Source organism: Delphinus delphis, chromosome 10, assembly GCF_949987515.2.
Source record: "Delphinus delphis chromosome 10, mDelDel1.2, whole genome shotgun sequence".
NCBI classification, from domain to species: domain Eukaryota; kingdom Metazoa; phylum Chordata; class Mammalia; order Artiodactyla; family Delphinidae; genus Delphinus; species Delphinus delphis.
The window spans coordinates 33,196,628-33,209,458 of NC_082692.2; the positions used below are offsets into that span (position 1 = coordinate 33,196,628).

The 12,831-nt window shown below is 45.3% G+C and overlaps 1 protein-coding gene across 1 annotated transcript in view; it reads left to right on the top strand.

Moving 5' to 3' along the window:
• The window catches only part of TRERF1 (transcriptional regulating factor 1), a 199,383-nt gene that overhangs the window by 148,630 nt on the left and 37,922 nt on the right, over window positions 1-12,831 (top strand). The window lies entirely within an intron of this gene.

Genomic DNA, 12,831 nt, shown 5'->3' on the forward strand with positions numbered 1-12,831 from the left:
CACTTTGTCCCACCTTACCCTTCCCCGTCCCCATGTCCTCAAGTCCATTCTCTAGTAGGTCTGTGTCTTTATTCCCGTCCTGCCCCTAGGTTCTTCATAACAATTTTTTTTTCTTAGATTCCATATATATGTGTTAGCATACAATATTTGTTTTTCTCTTTCTGACTTACTTCACTCTGTATGACAGATTCTAGGTCCATCCACCTCACTACAAATAACTCAATTTCATTTCTTTTTATGGCTGAGTAATATTCCATTGTATATATGTGCCACATCTTTTTTTTTTCACACACACACACACACACACACACACACACACACGCACACACACACACACACACACACACTGTATTTTATTTTTACAAGAGATAAATAAACTGACACCAAGCGTTGTAAATGGATGGCCACAACAAAAGCAACAATGATTGCAGTTACCAAACACGAAACACACTCATACTATGTCATAATATTGACATTCAGTCCAGGAATCCTCCACTGTAACAGCTCCTTTACTTTGCAGCGAAAATTGATTTGTATACTTTTTGCCTCTGAGTCCTTGTGGGATTTTTTCTTTTTTTTACTTCAAACAGAAAGTCACAAAAATTATAATCATCCTCATCAGTTCCCTCAGTCCCATGTAATTAATTTTTTTTTCATCTTGATCTTTTGTTAGCACTTTTATGAATCCATCAGTTTTCCATTAGAGTTCTGAAAATGCTTATTCATTCAGTTCAGCAGTATCGTCAGTTACCAGAAACCTGTACTTGTCAGAGTCTTTTCCATGAATTCCTTGAAGATGAAACCCTTCTATAGGAACATTTTTGCAAAAGCATCAGAGTACACCCAGAACAGTCTGTAAATGACAAAAGACTTAAAAATGACCATGGTTAAAGATTTGAGGAAAGTTCATAATAATGCAATTGACAAGGAAATTTACTTATTTCTGAGATACACATTTTAAAGTAATAACTAGAATTATGACTTATAACATTATACCAGAACATATAAGATTTTTAGAAATTTCATGTAATGTCTGAAACATTTATGTTAACATATTTCCATACAGATAACCCAAAGAAAGTTCAGTATTGGTTGTTTTTTTAGTTTGTTCGTTTTTTTATACTACAGGTTCTTATCAGTCATCAATTTTATACACATCAGTGTATACATGTCAATCCCAATCGCCCAATTCAGCACACCACCATCCCCACCCCACCGCGGTTTCCCCCCCTTGGTGTCCATATGTTTGTTCTCTACATCTGTGTCTCAGCTTCTGCCCTGCAAACCGGTTCGTCTATACCATTATTCTAGGTTCCACATACATGCGTTAATATACGATATTTGTTTTTCTCTTTCTGACTTGCTTCACTCTGTATGACAGCCTCTAGATCCATCCACGTCTCATCAAATGACTCAATTTCATTCCTTTTTAGGGCTGAGCAATATTCCACTGTATGTATGTCCCACATCTTCTTTATCCATTCATCTGTCAAGGGACACTTAGGTTGCTTCCATGTCCTGGCTGTTGTAAACAGTGCTGCAATGAACATTGTGGTACATGACTCTTTTTGAATTATGGTTTTCTCTGGGTCTATGCCCAGTAGTGGGATTGCTGGATCATATGGTAATTCTATTTTTAGTTTTTTAAGGAACCTCCATACTGTTCTCCATAGTGGCTGTATCAATTTACATTCCCACCAACAGTGCAAGAGGGTTCCCTTTTCTCCACACCCTCTCCAGCATTTATTGTTTGTAGATTTTTTGACATCATGCTTTTTTGTAGTGTATTGAAGCTCCCAAGGCACATTCACATGCAGACACAGGAGTCTTTAACCAACTCCTACCTCGCCACCTTCTCCCAGACACCCACACACATAGCACCCCCTGCCCCAAATGAGGTTGGGGGCTGAGTGAGCATCAGCTACGTTCCCAAACCTGCTTGTGCCCGTTGTCCTTGTTACTGTTAGATACATCAGTTCATTAGATGTGACCTGTGAATGCAAAAGAGAAAGAGAAGTTTGACAAACTTGTTGGCTGCATTCCATAAACACCGAGTGGGTCTGCTTTGAGTGACACGCTGCTCGTGGCACAGTGGAGAAGGGAGAGAGAGATGTAAAGGCAGAGGTATGAAGACAGTCCTGCTCCTAAAGAACTTAAAATCTAGCATTGGTTGAAAAATAGAACACCCAAGGTTCTGGTCTGGTTCTGGTCTGAGGACTGGCCTGGAGGAGTGACGTTTCACACAAACAGAAGGATGCGTGTCTGGGCCTGCAGATCCTTCATCCAGGGCTTGGTCCTCACTTTCCCCGAGGCCCCCAGGCTCCAGGGGCCCCATGTCTGCCTGCTCACTTCAGCCGCCGGGGCCCCTGGTGGATGCATCACTTCGGCCCTCTGGTCTTATAGCAGCCGAGGGAGGCTTATTTGGCAAGAAACTGAGGCAGTGAGATGATGAGGGCCAATGACAAATGGGATATCTGTCTTGAGCGAGTCCAGACAGGCTTGGGGGCTTCCCAGGAGGGATATAAAGGATCACCAGAGGAGGGAGCAAACCCAGAAAAGGGCAAGACACCCTCTTGATTCCCTGAGGCTTCTCAGTAGCTGTTGGGTAGATGGAAGCCAAGCTCTGTGGCCCTCCCACCATCGCACACAGAACTTCAACAGCGGGAATCTCAGGTGCATGTTCACTTCCAACTTTCTTCTGTAATAATACTTGAATTCCCAGAAGCATCTGTAAATTAAAGCAGGCATTCTTCCTCGATCTTGGCGCTCGCTATCATTTGGAACAAGATCTTCCTGACAAAACTGGTCTCGGCAGCTCCCATCGGCTTGTCTCCTGCAGGATGTCTTCCCAATTCAATCCCTGGGTCTGTTCACCCTTTGCTTCTCCTCCCTCAGCAACTTCCCACGGGCCCTGGGAGCTCGCTCAGGGTGCCACCTCATCTGATTGAGAAGGCCGGCCTCCCTCACTTGGCACTAGGACAAAGGAGACATCGCCAGGGGCAGCCAAGTCACTGAGTCAAACCTCAGTCCAGGGGCTCCAGGGCGACGGGGGATGTGAGGGGAGCTGTGAGGTCCTCTGTCTGGCTCCCTCAAGCAAACACTTGCTTAGCGTAGTGCCAGATGTGAGGCATGGGCTGGGTCCCAGAGATGAGCAAGAGGCACCTCCAGATGCCCTTGGAGAGTTCACCCCCGCTGGGAAGGTGGGGGCAGGGTGAGGATGATCCGCCAGAACCTGGTCCACAGGGGCCTGGAGGAGGGAGTGACTCTTACTCAAGACGTGCCGGTGGGAAGGCCTCCAGCCCCAGGCATCAGAGGTCCTCCTTTCTGGCTTGTTTCTTGACTCCCAGAATTCCCCCCAAAGTCTTAGAACCCTGAGCCAGAAGGGCCTTGGCATCGCCCCAGAATGGGGCCCTGTGTTGACAGGATGCCCAAGTGTGGCTCTGACGTCATAACCCAGGGTACCTCCCGTCTGAACCGCAGAGAGAAGGGCCGAGAGAGACTGACAGACAGCCGAGCACGAGAACCTTCATGCAGTTACTTCACACACAAGGGAGCATCACAGACTTTGTTACCCAGTGAACTGTGAGCTGCTTTCCAGAAAGAAGGGGCATTTGTTTTTTGTACAGTCTAATGTCTTCAAGGTCACAGACCGAAGCCGAGCCAGCTGCTGCATTTGGGAATCGATCCTCTAACCGCACAGCCTAGCTGGAATCCTGGGCAGCACCGGGGATGCGGTCCCAGGGCACAGTGCTGGCCACCCCGCTCCCATCCCCTGCAGAGGAAGCCAGTCCGTGCTGCTGACCTGCTGGAGGCCCTCCCGGCAGCTCAGCTCGGCCCAGGGCGCTGGGTGTGGGGCTTGAGTGATAGGAGCAGAGCCCTCGGGTGCTTGACTTGTGTTTTCTTAGGTTTTTTATAATTTGCCCTGATGCTGGGGCTGGAGCCTCACGCCAGATCTACCCGCCAACCACCCCCTGCTCCTCCGTCTTCACCCCACACTCCCTGGGGCTGTGTCAGAGGGAAGCCTCCCAACCTCCCAGCCCTGCCCTGCCCTACTCTGCCCAGGAGAGCTGTAGGGAGGGCGATCCTTTCCTCGGTTGTAGTTCCAAGTGCTGATTCACAAGGCCTGAGCCTCAAGTCCTTGGGGGCAGGAGTGGAGGATCCTCCCTGCAACCCTGGCCCAAACCACTCCAGCTGGCCACCCCGCTGAGACCCTCCCTGAGGCCCCAGAGGCAAGGATTTGCCCACGGTGCCTCCTGAGTCCTGGCTGGTGTGACCTCGCCCCCCTGCCAGGCCTTCTTCCACCTCCTCCTTGTGAAATGTCATGAATCTTTAGGAAGCCTGGCACCTGCCCCCCAAGACTATAGGCCTCAAGACACAGGTTTGCGGGTCTTCATCCCCCCTAGCAGAGTCCTGGCACAGTAGGTCCTCCTTGTGAGTTTGCAGGAAAGCATATAGAGGATAAGGTCGGGTACAGATGCCAGTCTCTGGGCTTTGAGGCCAGGCGTCATGACCTAGTCAGATCTCCTGGCACAAAGTAGGTCTTCAGAATACGGTCACATTGCTCCTGAAATTCTCCTGGCAGCAACTCCGTAGGAGAAACTTGTGATTATGAAGTAGTCAGCGTTCGGGTCACCCAGGGTCTCACGTGTGACTTCTTCAGGTGTCTCCGTTGTCCTCCCTTCTTTCTGCAGACCTCTTGCCAACCTCTGGCTACTCCCATATTCTTAATCTCCCCACCCAGGCCTAGCCATTTGTCAAGGCGGGTGGTTTGAAAAACTGTATCCAGGAATATATCAATAGGGCCCACTCAGACCATTCCTCCAGGAAGCCACCCTAGACTCCTGAGTCCCCTACTTTTCTTCCTGTGTCCTCAGCATCGTTCACACTGCTCCATGCCAGCTAGGGCGGGAGGGAAGCGGTGTGTGGCAGTCACGGGGGGAAGACGATGTTATTAATTCCCTGGTAGAGAACTGCTGGCCCAGAGGAGAGGGCACTGACAGTAAGGGTCCGCACACCAGAAAGTGAAATAGCTCCCATCTCCATGTCCTGGTTCCTGGGGCTCGGAGGAAGCAATTGATGCTACAGGGTGCTACTGAAAGATGGAGAAATAAATGTCTCTTGGTGTCCAAAGGAAGCCTTGGGAATCGCCCGGGGCTGAGAGTCAGCGTGAGACCCGGGGCAGGGAGCAGTGGGGCGGGAAGGGACAAGGATGCGCCAGTCACTCTACATGGAGGAAGATTTCGGCACTAATCACTGACATTGGCAGAACTGATCCACGGTAATTGGGTTACTGGATTATAAAACACCCACTGGCTTTATTTAGAAGACTAATCAGAAACATTTAGAACAACAACGTTGCTATAAAGGAGACCATGAACCATGAACCCATGTCTTGGAGAACTGCCCTTGGCTTCAGCCTCTTATGGGAGCAACATCCCAGGAGAATCCAAGTTAAGCTCCTTTGACAGACCTGAGAGGAAGTCTTGACGAAAACCGAAGCCAAGTCACTTGGGGAATTGTGTATATAGTCTCTGAAGGACGGCCCAGTGTCAGAAAAAGGAAAATCTTTTTGGGTTTTTTTCCTCAAACAAGCAGTGGTGGTCTGGCGGGAGCAGGGTGTTAACCCTTCTGAATTATAAGCAAACAAGTCTTGCCGAGCCGTTGGCCAAAGTCAACTTCCTCTCTTCCCCCCACCCGTCTCTCTCTCTCTCTGGTTCAAAGGATGGTCCTTTTGGACAGATAGCTTCCTTGCAGACTGTGCCCTGTCTCCTAGTGCCCCTGGGGGTGTGGGGGGAGGGGAGGGGAACTTTGATGCACTAGAACAGGGGTCAACATACTATGGCTGGGACCAAATCCAGCCCCCGACGGTCCTTATACAGCCTGTGAGCCCAGAAGGGTTTTTTACGTCTTTAAATGGTTAAAGAAAAATCAGACAAAGAACACTATTTCTTGACATGTGAAAATTATATAAAATTCAAATTTCAGTGTCCATAAGTAAAGTTGTATTAGGACACAACCACACCCATTCACTTATATATTGTTTATGGCTGCTTTCACGCTGCAACTGCAGAGTTATGACAGACATCGTATGGCCCGCAAAGCTGAAAATATTTACTAGCTGGCCCTGTACAGAAAAGCCCCTTGCTAAAACATCTTTGTAGAGCCTTATTATTATGTACAGCATTCCATGAACCTGGCACTGTAGGACCCTGTGAAAATAGTAAATTCTGGCCCTTTGTCCATGTCAGAAGCATGGAAATCTAGGGGTGAAGTGCTTTGGGTCTCATTTGTCTGGCTTGGCATTTCAACTCAATGAGTGTTTATTGAGCAGCTACTGTGTCTCAATCACTGGGGACCCAAGATGTGTAGGATGCTGTCCCTGCCTTGGAATGACTGGACAGACAGTGGGGAGATGGGCTCCGAAGCAGGTCGTTTGACTATAATGGCTTCAGGGGGATCAGAGAGAGCATCTCAGATTCTGAGCAGACAATTTTTTTGTCGAACTGAATCCAGAATCCTGGAGCCTTGCTCTAATAAGGGAGGACTTGACCCAAGAAATGTGAAAGCAGTATTTCTGTTAATTTGTTCATGAATGAAAAAGCTCCTGGTGCCAATTACCCAATGGGAAGTGTTGTACATAATGAGGAAAGCAGTTACCTTATTAGAAAAATAACAAAGACTTGAATCTTGAGTTGGTATTATAACAGTCCTGTGGGATTGACTAATCCACCGAGAAGAACAGTTTCCAGGTTTAAAATGATTTGTTTAAAACAGCCTTTTGACAAGATGCTGAACTGTGTGCTACTGCCTGTGTAAAGGGGGTAGGGGTGGGGGTGTGTACAAGCATTCTTGTATGAGCATAAAATATCTTTAGAATATACAGGAACCTGAGTGACTGTCCCAGGAGGGGGGCTGGGTATCTGGGGACAAGACTGAGAGGAAGACTTTGGGCAGATACCTGTTTTAAAATTTTCGCTCTAACTTTTCACTTTATTTTCAAGTATTTATTTAGGATGATTTCCAGTCTTTTTTTTTTTTTTTTTTTTTTGCGGTACGCAGGCCTCTCACTGTTGTGGCCTCTCCCGTTGCGGAGCACAGGCTCCGGACGCACAGGCTCAGCGGCCATGGCTCACGGGCCCAGCCGCTACGCGGCATGTGGGATCCTCCCGGACCGGGGCACGAACCCGTGTCCCCTGCATCGGCAGGTGGACTCTCAACCACTGCGCCACCAGGGAAGCCCGATTTCCAGTCTTTTGTATGCTCTTTTATACCTTTTGAATTTTGAACCATGTGACTATAGTACCCATTCAAAAAATACATAAATTTAATGTAAAATAAGTCGCACATGGTCTTGCCATTACCTTCGTACATCTTCCTAGGGAGGTCGTTTTTCCTCTCATTCAGTATATGATTCTTTTTTTTTTTTAATAGATCTTTATTAGAGTATAACTGCTTCACAATACTGTGTTAGTTTCTGTTGTACAACAAAGTGAATCAGCCATATGCATACATATATCCCCATATCCCCTCCCTGTTGAGCCTCCCTCCCACCCCTCTAGGTGGTCACAAAGCACCGAGCTGATCTCCCTGTGCTGTGCTGCTGCTTCCCACTAGCTGTTTTACATTCGGTAGTGGATATATATCGATGCCACTCTCACTTTGTCCCCTCGTCCCACTCCCCCGCCGTGTCCTCAAGTCCGTTCTCTGTGGCAGGGCAGGAGTGTATGACTCTTGATTGCCTACTGCTGTGCGTCAGGTACTGTTCTAGGTCCAGCAGTTACAGCTCTGGGCCTCAACTTGTTCCTCTGAATGTGGAGAGTTGACCTCTTCAACTTGAGAGGGCATCAAACTCAACAGGAGGGCTCATTAAAACACAGACTGCTGGTCCCCACCCCCCAAGATTCAGTGGGTTCAGGTGAGCCTCAAGAATCAGCATTTGCAACAAGTTCCGAGGTGATGTTATACGCTGCTGGCCTGGGAACCACACTTTGGGAGCTCCCCTCTGACTTCCTAGGGTTCCCTACTTTCTAGGGTTCTTTATAAATAAACTACATTCCCAGTTCAGAAAATATGAACAAATAAAGAATAGATTCCTGTAACTCAGAACACAAAGGAATCTCTCTTACCCTGCAGTTTGGGAACGCAACAAAGCAGACAGGTCAACAGAAGTAAAGTTATCTAGCTTCCATTGCCCCCACAGGGGCATGATGGAGGAACGCAGAATCAGATCATCATCAGGGTTTGATGAGTTTCAACAAGTAATTCTTCCTGGGGGAAGTGACTTGGTGCAAAGCTTTCGAGGAAGGTTAAGTGGCGAGGTTTAAGCCAGGCAGCCTGGCCTAATCCCCACAGGATAACACTACTGGACATCATTTTAAGGCCTCACAGTTATCCCTGACCATACAAATTCAGCCTGATCATCAGTGAGTTCCTGACAAGGACATGGTCCCCAGCATGGACCCCTGCACCTGACTCCATGCCTTAGTGCATGCTGTTCCCTCAGCCGAAATACCCTTCCTGGTCCCCTCACCTCTGTAAACCCTATTTGTCCATCAGGATCCAGGTAAAATCAAACTATTCTTCATGAGAATTTAATATCTGCTCAGCCTACACTTAATATCTTTTTCTGTATATCAATTCATTGGGATGCTTGATCATTATTATTTTTTTCATTTATTGATTCATTCATTCAACAATATTACCATTCCACCAACAAATTCTTATCAAAGGGCCTACCATATACTGGGAATTACGGTAGATTTGGAGAATAGAATCATAGGTCAAAACAGACTTGGTCCCTGCCCTAATGAGAGAAAGATCATTAATCAAATAATTGCACTGGTGGAAGTACAATTATAGGCTGAGAAGAGTGGTCTGAAGGAAAGAAATATGGTTTTATGAGAACATAAAAGAAATGACCCTGATGTAGCCTTGGGGGTGGGTGTCAGGATAGACTTTCCAAGAAAGTATAGTTTGGGCCGAGAGCTGAAGGTTGCCCAAGACTTGGCTGGATGAGGAATTGGAGTGGGGAAGGGGAACGCTCTCCAAATTGGGGGACCAGCATGTGCAAAGGTCCTGTTGTAGGAGGCAGCTTGGCAGGTTCAAGGAACTGAGAGACCACCGTGGCTGGGGGGTGGGGATGGGGAGGTATTGGAGAACAAGGAGAAGAGGGGTACATCGTGAGGCTGGGAACAAACCCCGCGGAGCCCTGTCGGCCTTGTTAATGATTTTGGTCTTTAACCTAAGGTTGCTAAGATGCCATGGAAGGGTTTTAAACAGTGGGTTGATGGAGGCAGATTTATGTTTGGAAAAGTTTATTCTGCTGCTGCTGTCTTGAGAATGAACACGACTGAAATCAGGGAGACCAATCAGAAGGCTGTTGGAAGAGTGCAGAAGGTAGATATGGTGTCTTGGACTAGGGTTATAGTAGTGGAACCAGAGAAAAATGGGTGCAGTTAAGTAAACGTTAGGAAGTAAATTGCTGGGTTGTGGTGGTTGGTTAAGAGAGAAGGAAGAGTCAAGGGCGAGACTTTGGAGGAGCATCCATTTGGGGGGATGTGATAATGAGTTTGCTTTGAACCTGAAAGTGGAACTGTGGAGTAGACAGCTGATCAGGAGCTCAGACCCTCTGAGCTGGGAGTGGTCACTGGGAGTCCTCAAGGCTCACCGCATCACTTCACCTTCAGGATCTGCTCCAACCATCTTTGACCAACCTTTGTCCCATACCACTGCTTCCCTTGTTCCAGCATTCATTCCACCAAACCAAACCCCCCATCTTGAATGTCCATCTCCTTCTCTTGTCATTCCGAAAGGGACAGAGACCAACTCAGGCTTGCTCCCAGTTGGAGGAGGCCTACTGCAGTGGTCTTCAAACTTTCTGCTTAAAATCCCCCATAAAAGGATTTTGTAAAACCATTTACCCTCTCACACATTTTTAAGTTTACATCTACATTTTTTATTATACGTCTGCCAAAGATGCAATTTCCAGTATATTGTAAACACTGAGATTTTTAAGTAAAACGATTGCATCACTGTTTTAAATGTATCCAATGGAATCTAAACACTGTAGGAATTTGACACCCACCATCATCCATTTTAAAAATGCATGAACACGCTCTTCGTTAATAGTCAGTGTTCCCTTTTCTCCTTGAAATTTTACTTCTGTTTCACTTCCCCTGTGGAATTTTACCCTAATGTAATATATGTAATATGTTTTTGTGCTTAAAACTCTGTCGTTTTTTTCCCGGTCACATTTCGCTGTAACAATTTCATATGAAGTTAAAACTTTTTAAATTTCCTGAAATCAGGAAGTTCTAAATACTAAAATTTTCTTCGTGTTTGAGGTATAATTATGATTATTGATAGTATGCAGGCAATCAAAACAACATGAAATATATTCTAATTTGGATAAATAATTAATAAACATAAAAACTAAAATTACATTGAAAATGTACATTAGGTGCTGATGCTGGAGACTTTTCAAAGTAATTTTTTTTCATGTAAATACATTGTTCTTTTGTTTGCTTTTGGGAGTTTTTTGGGTTGTTTGTTTGTTTGTTTGAAGTATAGTTGATTCAATTACAGTGTTTTGCCAATCTCTGCTGTACAGCAGTGACTGTTTTAAAGACATATACATTCTTTTAAAAATATTCTTTTCCATTATGGTTTATCCCAGGAGATTGGATATAGTTCCCTGGGCTATACAGTAGGACCTTGTTTATCCACTCTCAATGTAATAGTTTGCATCTACCAACCCCAAATTCCCAGTCCATCCCTCTCTCTCCCCGCCTCCCCCCTTGGCAACCACAAGTCTGATCTCTATGTCTGTGAGTCTGTTTCTGTTTTGTAGATAGGTTCATTTGTGCCATATTTTAGATTCCACATATAATGGATATCGTATGGTGTTTGTCTTTCTCTTTCTGACTTCCTTCACTAAGTATGATAATCTCTAGTTGTATCCATGTTGCTGCAAATGGCATTATGGTGTGCTTTTTTATGGCTGAGTAGTATTCCATTGTATATATGTACCACATCTTCTTTATCCATTCATCTGTTGATGGGCATTTAGGCTGTTTCCATGTTTTGGCTAAGTAATTTTTTTATTGACGTATAACATACATGCATGTATGTGACGAGGTCTGAGTGTACAGCCCAGGTTATTACAGAGTGAGCACACCGTGCAGTTAGCACCCAGGTCCAGAGATAAAATCTTGCTTGTGCCGGGTTATCTCTTCTGTTTTTTTATTTATCCATGGAAGAATACTATTTGTTGCATGAGATACGAGACAAGGATCAGCGTCGATTGTATTTCCATTTTTCATTTATATAGATGTAAACACTGAAAAACCCTCATTCACATAAACTAATAGATAAAAATACAAGTTTTATTAAAGCAGGGTCAACTCAGTTCTTGATCTGCTTCTGAGTTATGTACCAAAAATCACATAGTGATCTATCGCTAACAATTATATTTTAATTACTTCTATTAGGCCTTCCTAATGAAAAAAAGAATTGGAAACCACCCAGCTTGCAAAGAAGATTTACTACTTATTTATTAGTGTTGCTCACTTTCAATGTTCTGTGCCCTCTCGTGTGGCGGCTGGGGGAGTTATCCCTGGGGCATAAGCCCAGTTAAGATTTGGGATGGAATGAGTAAGAAGTTTGTCTTTCTTTTGTAAAGGAGGAGAGCTGTTGTGAAAGAGCAGGTGTAAAAGGACAACTTGCACCTCTGTCACTGGTTAGCAGACATCTGGTCCTGTCCAAAACCATTTGACATGGACCAAATATGCTTTATGGACATTTTGGATAAGACCAAATTTCAGGGACCTTTTGACGTGGACCAAATATCTTACAGACCCAATGTCTCTTGGATGTTTTGGACAGGACCAAATGTCCTGCAATTGTGTCACCCATCAGTTCTAGAAAAGGGTTATTATGGAAGTTGAGGATCTGGAAATTGATTCTCTTAAAGCTTTGAATGTGTGTGTATAGTGCTTGGAAAGTCTTCGTGTACTCCCTGGGGTTGACATACCCCAGTTTGAAGTTCACAGAGGAACCTGTATGGCTTCAGATCAGACTAGACCAGTCACTTAAAATTTCCTAGTTCATGTTTCTAAGAGAGGGAATCTGATTGGCCCAGCCTATTTTTTTGAGTCAGGCCACATCATAGGCTTCCGACCAGGTGGTCAGCACTGTGCACAGATGTTTCCCTGAGCAGGGACCCCAAGGAGGCAGGTAGCTGTGTACTGACACATGTACTGCTTTTCCTTGAAACTGTCTCCGGTTCTGTTCTTCTGCTAGAAATACGCTCTCCAGACTATGAGTTCCTTATCTGTTATTTTTTACCTTTTTATTACATGCATCTCTTTCCTCCTTATACTGTAGTTATTCATGTGGCCAATTGCCTTTTCTAGCTGTAAGCTCCTTGAGAGATGGCCCATGTCTTAATGACTTCCTAGCATTGTGTCTTGCACTTAGTAGATGTCTATGTCTAGTAAGTATTTTTTGACCAGATGAATTGATTAATGAATGTCTTAAGCTTCTTTATATCCCCTACAGGACCTAGAATAGTGCTGGGCTTTCAATAGCAGGGTTCCAGAAGAATGGATGGATTAATCAGTGAGCAAAACAATGAATTAACGAATCAATGAACTAATGAGCCATGGAGCAATGGCTTGAAAGTAAGAGAGTTCATATCTCACATGGGGGGTCAGGATCTGCAGAATCAGTGTAAAGGAGTGACATGTATGAAACTGGCTATTTCTAATCCAGGCTCCTGTTTTGTGTTTATTTCCATAATGGGTTGTGGTACAGTAGCTCATTGCAAAACAT